Genomic DNA, 7,444 nt, shown 5'->3' with positions numbered 1-7,444 from the left:
TTCTCTTTGAGAAATCCTGTTTAAGAAGATGGTATTAGTGTTATTAACGAAAAGAAAGCTTGTTGAGGAACACTAAATCGTTAACAGAGGCACTGAATTCTAAATTTGTTAGTGAAAATAAGTTGTTTTTTAAAGTAATTCTAGGAGAAATTGAGAAAAATAATACACACTCAAAAAAAAAAAGTTGAAAAAGAGGCATGCATACTTATGAGGACTGGTGGAGGCTTTATTGACAATAATGCTCTTTTATAGCCACCTCAGGTATCATTTCCTAATCTAAAACAACAAATCTTTCTGGTTCTATGAGAGCAAAATCGGCAAAATATAAAAAATTTTGTTTCCTCTTCTAAACTAAAATGGGCATACGGGGAAGTCAAATATTATTTCCTATTGAAAGTATATCGCAGTAAAAGAAAAAGGGAATAGTTCCATATTGGTAAAGGTTAGTTGACCTATTCTGGAAATCAACAAAAAAAAAGAAGAAAAAATGCCTAATTTGTGAAAACAATTTCCTAATATATGCACATGAAAGTTACATGTTGTTTGCTATCGTTCCTTGTAAAATTCAAGAAGCACCATTTTCTTTTTTCTTTTTTAAGTAAAACGGGGGAAAGCAAAGAATTGTAAATGGAGGCACGCACTCCAAAGCAAGAGAGTAAAAGGGAGTCAAAATTTTCATCTGTCATAACTCACCCACCATTTTTTGGAATTACGCAATTGTATTCGAGACAACAAAATCTTTAAAACAAGATGTCACAACAACTATTTTCAATGAAATGAAAAAGTCCCGAATGCCCATTAAAATTATTTGTTATTATTTATACACGACAACAAATTTTATTTGGATACATATATTGTTGTTTCAAATTTTACATTTTATTGTTTAATATTTGATTTTATAATTGTGAAAATTTAGTATGATCAAATTAAATTTTATTTTAAAAAGTATGTTCAAATTATAAAATTTTCTCTACCATATTTTCAAGACATACCACTTATTTTTAAGTATAAGTGAAGTTGTCTTAAAAGGGTATTTGTAGAAACAAAAATTTTCTATCAATTAAATTTCACCATTATTATTTTTATTTTATTTTCACATGAATGGATGAAATAAAATTAAAATAAATGACATGAAAAATAAATGAATTTTCATATATTTTTTGGTCAATGAAAGGTTGAAATTTGGAATGAGATGTTTAAGATATTTTATCATAAAATAAGATTCTATTAATAAAGTTCAGCCAATAATCATGCCATGTAGTATTGAAAAATAACTTGGAAACCCCTACAAACTTCTATAAATAAAGAATCTCAACCTAGTAAGAGAGACAGAAAAAAATAAATTCTTGGAGATACAAATTTTCTTTAAGACAAGTTTTTCAAGTAAGGAAGCTTCCTCAAAAGTTCTTAAAGCTTCTTTATATGCACTTGAAGTTTACAAATAACAAAGTTCTGTTGGATCAAGTCTAAACACTCCTTAAAAGTTCTTGAACAACACTTTGAAGACAAATCAAAGGTACTCTTCAAAGCATCAAATCACTAAATCTCGCTTCGTGATACACACCTAAATTCAAGTTCTTACAAAGCAAAAATCTTGGCTTGATTTAACAAATAAATCAAATCACTATATATTAAATTTAAAAAAAGAATCATAGGATTGTCTTATTTTTTTTAAAATAATATTTTAGATAAAAAATTTATCCAATCATATTTTATGCATATATGCTTGTTTAATTTCAAGTCATCAAAATTATATATACACATGCATAATCAGATTCTATTTTATTTGTCTTTGGTTTGTACATTATATGCCTAACCAACGTGGTCGAATTTGTTGGCTTTAGAAAAGCCACTTGCATTTGTGTGCATGCAAGATGGTTGGTCTATAGCTACATGTAAAATTATTAATTTTGCAGAGTAATGTCAATGATGAATTTGAACATAAGAACAGGCCTCTTCTGTTCATCATTTAGGGCGTGTGTGTGGAGAGTCTGAATTCGAAAACCCAATCTTAAAGACCTTTCCGGATTGTCCCCTGCTAATGTTGCTTTGTCTCTTGGGATTTGTATACAGATTTTATGCTTTTTGAATGTCCCCCCTCGGTTTTTTATTTTCACCGCATTTGTGATGAAATTGAACTGGCATTCACCTTCCCTTTTGATCTGCTTAGTTTGATGCTTGCTTTCACTTTCCCCCATTTAATACCACTATGCTACCCAACATGAAATAATACCCAGTGGGCAAAGTGACTGGTTATCAGAAGAACAGATACTTGGTCTTATTTGACCACAATTCTCATCAACATAGGTTTTAAACACCCTTTTTGGATTGCTTTTTAGACTTATTTTCCAAAAGCAAACAACAAACAAAGGGAATAATATGCTTTGTTTTCTCATAATTGTACAATAATGACACCCATAATGCTTATATTCCCTCTCTTTTAGTTGTTTGAAAGATTAGAGGGCCAACAAAAATCTGTACGAAAAAGCTATCGGAGGACATTTTGAAAGACTTAGGAAACAAATGATAAACACATCGCCTCATGCTTTTCTACAAATTAATGTGATCTCTTGTAAACGTCTTATTTTATTTTCCAAAAACAAGAATCCATTTAATTTTTTTTAGTTAAATCAAAACACTTTCTTGCGTCGTAACATGTTATTTATCAATGGAAATTTGAATGTCTAGGCTTTTCCACTGCTAAATAAGGGTGTTTAGTTCCAAACCTTTTCTCTTTTTCTAGGAAACACACTCCACACACACAGAGATATTCAACTCCAAAAACTACTCCACCTGTTTTTACTTGTGTCTTCTAATCATTAATTAATACAATGCTATTCTCTTTATCATATTTTTCCCATTTATATATATAGTCAAGCTTTTATAACCCAATGTAAATGCAAATCCCTCTGTGTTTAGATCCTATACCTAGCAAAATGGTTATCCAATTAAAAAGAGAGAGAGAGAGAAGAAAAAGCCCCATAGAGCAAATCTACAAAGGACGCATGAAATCAGGTCTTACTCTTAAATTAATTAGAAAAAGTCTTGAAAATAATTATTTTTCCTCCAAGTTATTAGATTAATTGAGGATTAGTAATTTCTACAGTGAATCGATACCAATTATTTCTGGATTGAAACTAAGTTGCATTCATGCACATATACAAACAAGTTTCACCTTAATTAAATCAAGCTATAGTGGAAGAATATGCTTTTAATAAAGCTAGAGAAAAAGGTAACCCTTTTACTTTCAACGTTTCATACATTAACTCAAACATCAGAGAACATGAAGCAAACTTTATGAACGTTGATTGAGCTACATAGTTTTTGGTCAACATTGTGCATGGGGAAGTGCCATTGCAATGCGTTATTGGTGTACCTTAAACATGCCATCCTCAATTTCGTAAGGACTGTGCATGGTATTCTTAGCTTTTCTTTTTGGAGATTAATTTGTGTCTGTAGGCCACCTCATGAGTACTTGTATTGCTTTGCTATACCTCGTTTTGTCTTTTCATGTTAGTAACAATACTACGCGATATAGTGGATTAAGTAAAATTAGTGTTGGCCCTTTCTCAGTAGCTACATCAACCCTATAAGATGCACAACAATGCATTATTTTGGCATCATTGCTTCAAAATTAATACAGAACAACACAGCTATATATGTTGCTGGGATATTAAATAACGTTTGAATTACTATTGTTTATCAGCTCAATTTAAAAGATAGAACAAATGATGATGATGATGATTGTCTATAATGATAGCAAGTTAAAAAGGCATAAAAAAAAACAATCTGCTAATGTTTTTTTTCATAATGTTACAAATCTAGTTGACAGAAATGATGAAACGAAAGAATTTATGGACTTGCTCGAATCCTTGTTTTCCACTTTTGTGGAGGAATGAAATTACTGATAAGATTAGGCCCTGAATATACTTCATGCAAGTATTTCCTTTGAACACGATCGCCTTGATCTGCAAATGCCTGAAATTCACCAGAAAAAGTATAAGAAAAACAACGAGTATTTAAAGCTTTGATGATTTCACTTGGACAAATGAGAGTAGGATATTATATATGTTACTTACTGTACTGACCTTGACTTTAAGATTTGATGATTTCATTTTGGTATTTTTGATATCTGAGAAAAAGAAAAAGAAAAAGAAACCAACAATTTCAGACAACAATCATCATCACACTCATAGAGAGAGAGAGTAAAAAAAACCTTCAAGCTTTTCCATGGCCAAACTTGAATGAAGATTTAGGTGGGAGAAAGAGACAACTAGTAAAGTGAAGAGAAGAGTACTCAAGGGAAAACTCATGGTGTTTCATAAGGAAGGTGAACATGTATATGGGATAGAGGTTAAATTCTAAACGAGAGACCAACCATTTAATGGAGATCGAGTCTAGGCGAGACAAATAGGCTTTGCAAACACAACATAGACAGATAAAAAGGATTGACTCATTAATGAAATAAGATGAAGATGATGGATCTAGTCAAGTAAGAGATGCTTTCTTGTTAGCACAGTTCTAGTCCTTACCCATGGCCAAGTAAAGGAAATCAAAGGACTGCTGAGGACCAACGTCTATATATGTACTCTTCACTTCAAACCAACATATGTGGGCTAATGGCTAGGAACTATTCCTTTTTGGAAATAAACAAGGGTGGTCGGAATATGTTATCGGAAGGAGGAGGACCATAGATCATTATATTATTATAATTATATTACAACAAACACTAAAATACAAGGAGGATTTACTATTCAAAATTGTATTATGGATCCTATTCACACTTAATATTTTTTTTTTTTGCCCTTTATATAACCATGTTAAAGGCAAATTTAACTTAATTTATTAGAAAATGGTAAGATTAAAAGATAGAGGATTATCGTAAAAAACAACGAAGAAAATCAATGATTTTTTTTTTAACTTTAGGCAAAATATTCATTATAGACCTCATACTTTTCAAATTATAAATACCGGGTGCCTTTAATTTTCAAGATTTTTTTAAAAATCAATTTTAGTCCAAAATTTTTATTTTTTAAATTCATAGTTTGAGAGAGAAATGAGAAAGTCACCAGATTTCAGCGATAGAGAGAATATCGACCTTGACTTTGATCCTAGCTACCAAAATGATTGATTTTGGTGTCAAATAGTTTCATTCGATGAGGGGAGTTACACTTAGGTGTTTTTTCATCTTAAAATGCCTAAAAATTAGATCTAAGCTCGAGAATATTTTTTGTTTCAGATTGATTTTGGGTTTTTGTATGATTTTTTTAAGGTCATTAAAGGGTTTATCAAGGTTTTTAGAGTGTTTTCTAAATATTTTGGATTAAAAATAGCTTGAAAATTAAAATTTATGAAAACAATACATAGGGCTGGATTTTCTAGTGATACTTAGTCACTGGAAACTAGGCCAACAGACGACACATTAGTTGTTGCTTTTTTTCTTTTTTTTAAATAAAAGGATAGAAGACGTGTTGTCTGCTATTAAAAAAAGAGGTAAAAGTCATGTCATTTGCCTATAAAAAAAGGGGTGGATGACGCGTTGTTAGTAAAAGTAAAGGGCAAGCCAGGCCTCTTTCATTGGTCTTGTGCACGAGCCATGCTTTTTATGAGCTAAGCACATAGGTAGGCCCATGCACTTGGCCTGTTTGTTTTTATTTTATTTTATTTTATATGTTTTTAACACTTTGAATTAAAAAAAAAATACATTGTTTCATCATTTGTTTAGTTTTTAAAGATTTTTTTATTTGACTTGAAAAAAAAACCTCATTTTGTTATAAATCTTTAAAAAAATGAAGGCCATTTTTTAATTTTAGTTTCATTCGCAAACCCTATTTTTATTTTTTTGAAAACAATTATTGTTTGATATAAAAAAATCTTATGCACCTAGTCAGTGTATAATTAAATAAGATGCATGATCCAAATCACGATGGCAGATTAATTCCGGTTAGCTTTATTTTTTTTCATTTTTTAAATTGAGTGTTTTTATTATTAAATTCATGCTTCAACTTTTTTTTTTTGAATGTTGAAAGAGCTTGCATATTTATTTTTTTCTAGAAAAACAAATATTAGGCATGTAACGAAGCACGAGTCAAATGGCTAGTGAACACTATATACTCAATGCTTCAAAAGACATTTAAATGAGACTAAAAGAAGGATGTTGGGTCTGGTAGCTTGTCATACTCACATCCGATTGGGCCCAGCATGTGGTTGACCCCAAGAATTTTGGGTCTGGTAGCTCGTCAGATCCATGTTTGCTTAAGCTCAGCATGTAGTTAAACCTAATGATGTTGGGTCTGGAAGCTCTTTAGACCTATGTTCGTTTAGACTCGGTATATAGCTGACCTCAAGGACGTTGGGTTTGACAGTTCATTAGACCCTCATCCATTAGGCTCGGCTCACAGTTGGGCCTAAAGGCATTAGGCTTCGAAGCGAGCTAGACCCAAGTCATCTCGGTTTAATACTTTACTAAGCTTAGGGATATTGGGTATGGATGTTAGTTTCACTCACATATCATTGTATTATCCACTTAGTTCATCGGTTGTCTCCTGAGTCTTTATATGTTCTATGTGAAAAGACTTAACTAACCTTAGGAGAATCAACCGGTTAAATCTGTCTTGTCTTCCCTATAAATATGACGCCTTGTCATATTGATTACACACTGTCGAATGGTCTTTTCAAAAAGATTTATAACTTCCTTCTAGTAGTAGTTGCAATCAAAACATAAGGCACTTAGCCTACCTGGGGTTTTAGGGTAGAGCTACATGTCCTTTATTTATTAGTGGAAGTGAGAAACAATGGCCTACCTCTTCTCTTTCAATCCTATTTTTCATTTTTGCCAAAATCTCTCTAAGATTTCTACAACAGGAGACCTAAATGGGAAGAGTTTTCTTCTAGGTAAAAACATAAACACTTTATTTTGTTCTTTCTTTGTCGTACTCTATCTTATTAAAAAATGAGTTCTAAAAAAGGTAGGAAGATTATATCATTTGAGGGGGATTTCATTTTCAAACATCAAACTGAAATCGCTCCAGGGGTCAACTGTCATTAGAATAGGCCCTAGATTAGAGCGTGATTTGACTATACCCTTTTCTACTAGATGAGGAGACAAGATTATTCATAGAGAGGTTGCATACCTTAGGGGACAAATAAAGCTACCTAAATAGGGATGAAAATTTCACCTGAACTTGATGGATACCGATTTAAATTTACTTGAATGAATTTGAGTTTTTTTCACGTTCAAATTCGGGCAATAACTTAAGTCAAAAGGTCAAGTTTGGGTAGGTATATATATTGCCCTACCCAACCTAAAACTCCGTCCCAACCCAACCCGAATCACATAAATAATCTTAAAGTTTGAAAAAGTTATATTTATACCAAACATATATAAATATAAAATTTAGGGTTTTTTCTTCAATACAGTCTCACTCCTTTCAAGCTTTACAAC

The sequence above is a fragment of the Populus alba genome, chromosome 1 (genome assembly GCF_005239225.2).
Source record: "Populus alba chromosome 1, ASM523922v2, whole genome shotgun sequence".
NCBI lineage: Eukaryota > Viridiplantae > Streptophyta > Magnoliopsida > Malpighiales > Salicaceae > Populus > Populus alba.
The sequence above is the reverse complement of the archived record's forward strand: the minus strand, read 5'-3'. Positions refer to the sequence as shown.